Here is an 8,917-nt window from a genome sequence, read left to right on the forward strand (position 1 = left end):
ACGCAAAAGAAACTTACCACCTTTGAAACCTTTAAATATCAACAATAACACTGCGTGTAGTAAATGTGTGAACTTATTTGTGGACAATAGTGTCCTCACTGTCAGACAAAACGGTCACGGATGGTCACTTGAACCTTCAATGGTCACTTCATAGCACAGCTGTTGAACAGCCGTTTTGACTGTCAGTGATTAGCCAAGGGGTACGGGATGATTTTAATGAGCTGCACGTGATGTCTTGATATTGGCTTTAAAAAGGCCAGTGCAAAATGGGCATTTCAATCAACATGCCACGATTGTCAAGGGATAAACGGCAGCGTGCCCTGGGCATGCTGCAAGGCGGACTGAGCTACCGTGAGGTGGCACGTCGCCTTGGCTGTTCACACCAGACGATATCGGCCCTGGTGGACAGAGACACCCTCCACAACTCTGCAGATGACAGACCTCGATCAGGGAGGCCAAGAGTCACCACTGCAAGGCAGGACAGGCAGATGGTCCGAAGTCACCTGCGGGATCGATTCCGTCCAGCATCCCGCACTGCGGCAGAAACTCCGGGGCATGCAAACCATGGATCTCCAATGATACTGCACGAAGACGACTGCATGACTATGGTCTGACTGCCAGAAGACCATACAGAGGCCCCGTGATGATGGCTGCCCATCGCCGCAACCGACAGAGATGGTGCCAGCAGCATCAGCCGTGGACCTTGGCGCAGTGGAACGAGGTCGCTTTCAGCGATGAGTCAAGGTTCTGTGTGGACAGTCCTGATGGGCGTGAGCGTGTCTGGAGAAGAACTGGCGAGCGATATGCCGATTGTTGCGTGCTTCAAGCCAACAGGTGGGGTGGCCCAAGTGTGATGGTGTGGGCCGCCATATCAGGCCGGTACAGGACGCCACTGGTGGTTGTGGATGGGAATCTCAACACCCAGCGGTATGTGGATAACATCCTGCGACCTCATCTGCTGCCATTCCTGCTAGACCACCCAGAACTGAGAACCCTTCAGCATGACAACGCTCGTCCCCATGCTGCTCGCTTTACCACTGCATTTCTCCAAGGCGAGAACATCAACACCATGCAGTGGCCTGCGTTCTCCCCTGACCTGAATCCCATAGAGCACCTGTGGGATGAGCTTGGGAGACGCGTAGTTGGCAGGGCCAGGACATGGGCAGAGCTGCTTCAGACATTGAGGACTGAGTGGGACAGAATCCAGCAGCAATCCATCCAAAGACTGGTAGGCAGTATACGCCGACGATGCACTGCCTGTATCCAAAACAATGGTGGCCACACACGCTATTGAAAGGGGACTGACATTGCACCCTGTGCTGTTCTGTACTGTAGAACAAACTGATGAGATGGTGTATCTTGGTCAAAAACTTGACATGTCATCAATAAAATGCCAATGTTTCAATTATCAATTGTTGGTTTGTTTTATTTTGAACTGTTACAATTTTATTACATTTCAAACAAGTGATGTTTCTTTTGCGTTTTCGGTCTTTTTGAAGTTGGTCAAAATGGTCAAATTTTTTGGTCAAAATGCCCATTTTGCACTGGCCTTTTTAAAGCCAATATCAAGACATCACGTGCAGCTCATTAAAATCATCCCGTACCCCTTGGCTAATCACTGACAGTCAAAACGGCTGTTCAACAGCTGTGCTATGAAGTGACCATTGAAGGTTCAAGTGACCATCCGTGACCGTTTTGTCTGACAGTGAGGACACTATTGTCCACAAATAAGTTCACACATTTACTACACGCAGTGTTATTGTTGATATTTAAAGGTTTCAAAGGTGGTAAGTTTCTTTTGCGTTTCAGTATATATGTTGGAACCCATCTGTGGATCGGTCCCATCGGCCGATGGGTCTGACCCATCTGTGGATGCACGAGAAATGACAATGCAGACCCATCGGCCGATGGGTCTGCGCCATCTGCGGATGTGTTGTTCACCTTGAAGGTGAACCCATCTGTGTTTCCTATGCATCAATGGTGGATGAGTATGTTTATTTGAACCTAAAAATAAGCAATTGATGTCATAAATGTTTATAAAGCAGTCCCTGACATGTGGTTTAATCTGTTAAACATTTAAAAATCATCTCTGTTAAATTCCTACCACATGTAATTCCAATGACTGTGTACCTGATTGAAGAGCACCATTCTGTCAACACATTCCTTCAAGGTGAACAACACATCCGCAGATGGCGCAGACCCATCGGCCGATGGGTCTGCATTGTCATTTCTCGTGCATCCACAGATGGGTCAGACCCATCGGCCGATGGGACCGATCCACAGATGGGTTCCAACATATATATATATATATATATATATATATATATATATATATATATATATATATATATATATATATATATATTGTTGCGGATATGGGATTTGGCCTCCATATCCGCTTGTAAATATTCCCCTATTTCCCCAATACTCCCCAACTATCCCCAATCCCCCATTCCCTAGTCCCATTGTCTGTAAACAACACTCTGTAGAACCGACCTTCCCCTTCTTCCCCCATTAAATGTCGTGCCCAGGTCCACCGCATCCCACGTAGACAACTTTCGGACATCTTGCTAGTTATTCTTAGTCTATGTCAGTTAAGGACTCGTTTCCATTAATTCTGACTCTTCGTTGCACCAGAATGTGATTGTATGGCACCAGTAGTGAGTTTAGGACCTCCCAATACCTCCCCCCAACCTCATCTCCGCATCCTCCCATCATCTCAAGGAACAACAACAACTACAACCACAGCGGGGGCGGCGCGGCCGCGGTGCGGGGAGTGGGCGTCCTCACTTCGGCTCGGTTAGCCGCCATGGCCCATGTGCTCCAGGTTACGGGGTTACCACGAAGGGGCTGGCTGTCAGCTCCTCGTCAAGGGCGGAGCCCGGTAACCCCCCGCAGCCAATAAGAAGCGGCGGGCCGATTCCATCTGGGGCGGAGCTAACGAGCCGAGGGCGTGTCACTCCCCGCCGGATATACGCAGCGACTGACCGGACGTGACGTCAGATGCGCCCCCAGCTTGGAAAGACAAGTCGCGACCTCCGAGCGCTGAGCGACCTCCCCGCATCTTTGGACCGGACCGGGTCGATTTGCCCCTGAGCCAAGGTGCACCTTGAGCCATCGAATACCTGCCCCTCCTTGCCATCAATCCCCGTGTGAGTCAGTTTTGTCCCGTTTATCTGTGGTCTGTCGGGAATAAGATAAGTGTGTCTAAGTGCCTATCTTTCTATGCTGTCTCTCTCATCCTTGTAATCTAACCTTCCGCAATATTATAACCTCCTCCGGAGGTCTTGAGAACCGTACCCCTGGTGTCGTGTCATTTTAACCCAGCCGCTGTGTCCTTTCCTCAATTGATCTAGCGTAGCGCGACTCGGCCAACGTTCAAGTATAATCGGGTAACTTGTGCGAACACGGCGGCCATTCCGCTCGGCCCATCATAACATCTAAGTCGTGTCCGTAACAATTGGTGTCAGGAGTGTCGGATTCGGACCTGGGACTAAATTCATTTAGCCCAAATTTTGGAACACCAATTGTACCATTAGGGTAACAATTGGTGTCGAGGAGTGAGATTCGATCCGGAGCGCGTTTTACGCGCTCGAAATTATAACGGCGAAATTTGATTGTGTTTTACAAAATATAAAAACCCGAATTTTGAAAGTCGCGCTATGGCAGACCAAGTCGGCTGGGGTCCGGTAGAGGAGAGTGAGGCAGGGTCGATCCAGGACCAAAATGAGGGACAAGAGGAGAGCGAAGCAGTGAGGGTAGCAGACGCACAAAATAGCGTCGTTGCGCCCGACGTTGCGGGCGCGCAAAATGGCGCCTCGCAAGAGCGCGCGGTAGCCGAGCCCGCTGTATCAACGGGCTTTAACATGCAGCCGATTGACATGCAGGCCCTCATTGCGCAGCTACAGGCAGCTGTACAGATGAGTATGGGGAGCCAAATTGAGCGATTGAGTGAGCGATTGGAGGGCCAAATGGGGGTAATGGGAAACCAAATGGGGGTAATGGGGAACCGGATGGATGCTCAGGGTGAGCGATTGGAGGGCCAAATGGGGACAATGAGGGACGAAGCGAGGGGTACCGGTGAGGGGTTAGACAACGGAATAAAAGAGGTGAAAAATGGGTTAATGGGGGTAGAAAACAGAATGGCCGCTCAAGAGAATCAAATGGAAGGGATGCAACAGGGGTTAGAGGGGTTAGAAAACAGGATGGAAGGCAAATTGAGGGACATGAGGGACCAAGCGGAAAGGGAAGTTAAACAAATGGGGCAGCAGATAGAGGGGTCAGAATGGGGGTAGAAACCAAACTGGATGCTCACAGGGAGGAAATGGAGCAGATGAGGGTGGCATCTGGGCAGGAGATGCAAGTGATGGGAGAGGAGATCAGAAGAGGTGTGAGTGAGGAGGTCGGAGGAGTGCGCGAGGAGGTGAGGCACTGTAAGGAGCGCATGGAGAAGGAGGTGAGAAAGGGGACTGTAAAATTGCAAGGGGGTATAGAGGAGTTGACGCTGGGAGTAGAACAACTGACAGTGGGACAAAAGGAGTTGGGGGACCAGGTAAAGAAGAACACAGCGGTAATAGAGGGTTTAAAATCGACACAGAAGGAGATGAAAAAGGACGTAGGGGTAATTAAAAAAGAGTGTCAGACGGTACATGAGGACCTGACGAGGAAAATGGACAAGGTGGTAGAGGTGATGGAGGTTAAAGAGCGGGAGGTGCGGGAGCACATCGAAAAAAATAAAGTGGAGTTAGAGGAAGAACTTAAAGGGGCGCACGAGGAGATGAAGGAGGTGAAGCAGAAATTAGAAGAAGTGGAAGAAGGGGTGAGCGAAATTAAAAAGCGACGGAGAGAGGATAAGAAAGAGATAAAGGAGGAAGTAAAAGAATTGGTCCAAAGTCTGTGTTCGGATCGTGATGATGTGCTCATTAACCGGATGAGGGATTCGCAGGTGATGGAGGAGAAGCGAAGAGAAAGAGGACCCGGTGTAAGTGGTGACCAATATGGTCGTGCGTATGATGCGCCAGGTGATTTAATAAGCTTGGGGGTCGAGATAGACCCGGATGTTCGTGAGAGGCCAAGAGTGAGGTGTATGGCTGGTCCGGAGGGTATGGAACGAGAGGTGCGAGGTGTGGGTGAGCAAGGTTGTGGTGGTATGGAATGGGTAGCGGGTTGCGGAGGTGTGACCCATGCATCGACACCAACAGGGGTAGTTGTTGGAGGGCCCGGGGAGGCACGAGAGCCCCTTGGGGGTAATGTACTGTGGGGGCCCGGCCGGTTCGGCCCCGCGCTGACCCCGCAAGGGGCGACGCACGGGGTCCGGCAGGCGGGCAACGACTCGCATAAGAGGTGGTCCCACAAGGTCCCACTCGCGCCGTATGACGGCAAGAGTGATCTACGCGCGTACCTGGCGCAGTTCGACTGTGTGTGTAAGGGCAACGGTTGGGGTGAGGACGAAGGTGGAGTACACCTGGTGGCCGCATTGCGCGGCGCGGCGGCGGAGGTGCTGACGGCATTACCATCGGGTGCTCTCACCCTGCAAGCCCTCCGCGACGCCCTAATTAATCGATTCGGCATTGAACAGCAGAGCGAGCTTGTTAAAGCTCAGCTCGCGCTGCGAAAGCGCAAGCCCCAGGAAGCCATCGGGGAGCTTGCCCACGACATTCGCCGCGCAGTGGGGATCACACATGCTAGCATGGCAGCGGATTCCCGGGAAAGCCTGGCGCTGGACCATTTTATCCAGGCCCTCCCGGATATTGAGCTCCGGCAACAGCTCGCCATGTGGCGCCACCAGACTCTGAGCCAGGCGGCTGACGCTGCGGCCCGTTGGGAAGCAGCGAGGCCCCTGGCCCGGGGGGGCGAGCGTCTCGCAATGGCGGTCCGCCAGGTGGGACCCCCGATGGAGGGCGGACCCCTTAGGGGGCCCGCCCCCGACGTGGGTCCTGACCTGGCGGGCATGGTCCGGAGGCTGGTGGACCAGCGCCTGGCGGGACCTGGACCATGGCAGGCGGCCTCGGAGGTGGCCCGCGGTGGACCACGAGCGGGTAATCCAATTCGGACCTACAGGGGGGGAAATTTGGAATTCCGGAGGCAAGCACCTTATCAGGTGAGGTGCTATACCTGCAACCGTCTGGGTCACCTGGCGCGGCACTGTCGAGCCGCGCACCGGGATGATCCCCGGCGGTTGAGGTCCTCAACTCCGCCCAGGGGGGAGCGGGTTAGCCGACCCCAGACACCCCCCTGCCAGACCCCGGGAAACTAGAAGGTGTCGGGCACGTAGGGCGGTGTTCGGCAGAAGAGGATGGAGGAGAGCCCTCATTGACGCGACAGGTCATTTATTGTGGCCAAATTGGAACCGGTAGCCTGACAATCAGATGCAAAATTGCCGGCGTGGGGGTAGACGCCGTAGTGGACACAGGAGCTAGCGCCACGATCATCAGCCCTGTGGTCCTTGATTCGAGCGCAGGTGGCTGGGATAAGATCCAGCGCCTGCAAAATTATAGTTTGCAACTTGCTACCGGGGTAACGGCCCCGATCATAGGGCGTGGTTCTGTGACCCTCAAGTTAGGGTCGGTAAGGAGGGAGATAGATGTTTGGGTAGCGGAGGTGTGCGACCCATGTTTAATAGGGTTGGATTTGTTGACTGCCAGCGGTTGTAAAATCGACTTGTGCCGGGGGATCCTGCAGGTGGGAGTAGAAGAGCTGCCGTTAGGGGGAGTGAGCACGGCCGAGAGAGCGGAGCTGGAGGCTTCCGAGGCCGTGACCATCCCCCCAAGGGCCGAGGTGATAGTGCCGGCCCGGTGGGCAGCTCGCCCAACATGGCAGGAGTCCTGCGGCCTGGTCGAACCGGTGGCAGCGCAGTCCATACCGGGTTTAATCGTGGGCCGCACTCTTGTAAAAACGGACGGACCGGTAGTGGCCGTCCGAGTAATAAATATGAGTACAGAACCACACACTATAGTAAGGGGCACGAGGGTAGCTGGCTGCACCCCAGTTGAGGAAGTCGCGACAGTGAGGGGCGAGAACGTCCAGCCGAGCCGACCCCGGGGGGAGCCTTCAATAAGAAGTAGGAATTGGCCCGATCCCATTTGCGAGATGGTAAATCGTAGTAGCGTAGAGTTGGGAGGTACCCAGAGGGAGGCCTTACACAAACTGGTTGGGTCCCATTTGGACCTCTTCTCCCTGTCCACCGAGGATATTGGAAGTACGGGCCTGGTGAAACATCAGATCCACACCGGTGAGGCCCGGCCTATTCGTCAGGCCGCCCGACGGCTCCCTTGGAGCAAGAGGGCGGAAGCTGACGAGCAGGTTGAAAAAATGCTCGACGCAGGCGTGATCGAGCCCTCGGGAAGTCCTTGGATGTCACCTGTTGTGCTGGTCAAAAATAAGGATGGGACCACGCGGTTCTGCGTGGACTATCGCCAGCTAAACAACGTGACACTCAAGGACTGATATCCCCTGCCAAGGATTGATGACACCCTCGATGCCGTTGCGGGCTCAAATTGGTTTTCAACTTTGGACCTCAAGAGTGGGTATTGGCAGGTGGAGATGGATAGGGCAGGGAAGGAGAAAACGGCATTTTCCACAGGTAAGGGACTGTATCAGTTTACTGTGATGCCGTTTGGTTTGTGTAACGCCCCCGCCACCTTTGAAAGATTGATGGAGCATGTACTGGGCGGCATGCCATGGCAATCATGCCTGGTGTACCTGGATGACGTCCTGGTACATGCCCAAACGTTCCCCCAGGCAGTAGCTAATTTGGACCAGGTGTTCGGGTGCCTCAGACAGGCAGGGTTGAAGCTGAACCCGAGTAAGTGCACTTTGTTTGCAAGAGAGGTGGCCTATCTAGGTCACGTGATCGGCCGCGAGGGGGTAAAAACGGACCCAGACAAAATTAAAGCGGTAGAGGAGTGGCCCGCACCACGTACCATCAAAGAGGTGCGGGGATTTTTGGGACTCTGCTCCTACTACCGGCGCTTTGTGGCGAAATTTGCGGAGTTGGCCCGTCCCCTCCACCGGCTTACGGAGAAGGGGACGCGATTTAATTGGACACGGGAGTGCCACGAGGCCTTCCAAAAATTGAAGGGGTGTCTGACATCCGCACCCCTTCTAGCGTACCCCACTAGCAACGGGGCATTTACCCTGGACACGGATGCGAGCCAGGAAGGATTGGGCGCAGTTTTGTCTCAGACACAGGAGGGCGTGGAGAGAGTGATTGGTTATTATAGTCGGGCCTTAAGTAGGCCCGAGAGAAATTATTGCGTCACTCGCAAAGAGTTATTGGCTATGCTGGCTGCCATGAACCATTTCCACCCGTACTTGTACGGGCGGAAATTTTTGGTTAGAACTGACCATTCCTCCTTGCAATGGCTCCTTCGGTTCAAGGAACCAGAGGGCCAAATTGCAAGGTGGTTGGAAAAGTTGCAGCAGTACGATTTTGATGTGGCCCATAGGGCCGGGAAGGCCCATGGTAATGCGGACGCACTCTCTCGGCGTCCTTGTCTGGGGGAAAACTGCAAATTTTGTGCGAGACACGAGGAGAGGGAACAATTGGGCGATTCGGACCCGACCCTCGTTGTCCGGGCAACCCGGGTGAGAGGGCCAATTTTGCCACTAACCGCAGATGAGGAATTCGGAACTTTGGCATGGAGCACGGCCCAGCAGGAGGATCCTGTCCTGGGGCCAGTGTTCAATTGGGTCAAATTGGGGCAAAGACCAAAGGGGGAAGAGGTCACCCCCCTCGGGGCACAAACAAAGGCATATTGGGCTCAGTGGCAGACCCTGGAATTGAAGGATAACATCTTGTATCGCAAGTGGGTGGAGGTTCCCTCTGATAGAACTTCCTGGCTGGTGATAGTCCCTGACAAATTCAAGAACGTCATATTGCAACAGGTGCATGGTACCCGCTCCGGCGGCCATTTGG

The sequence above is a fragment of the Myxine glutinosa genome, unplaced genomic scaffold (genome assembly GCF_964187855.1).
Source record: "Myxine glutinosa unplaced genomic scaffold, kmMyxGlut1.1 SCAFFOLD_745, whole genome shotgun sequence".
Lineage (NCBI taxonomy): Eukaryota > Metazoa > Chordata > Myxini > Myxiniformes > Myxinidae > Myxine > Myxine glutinosa.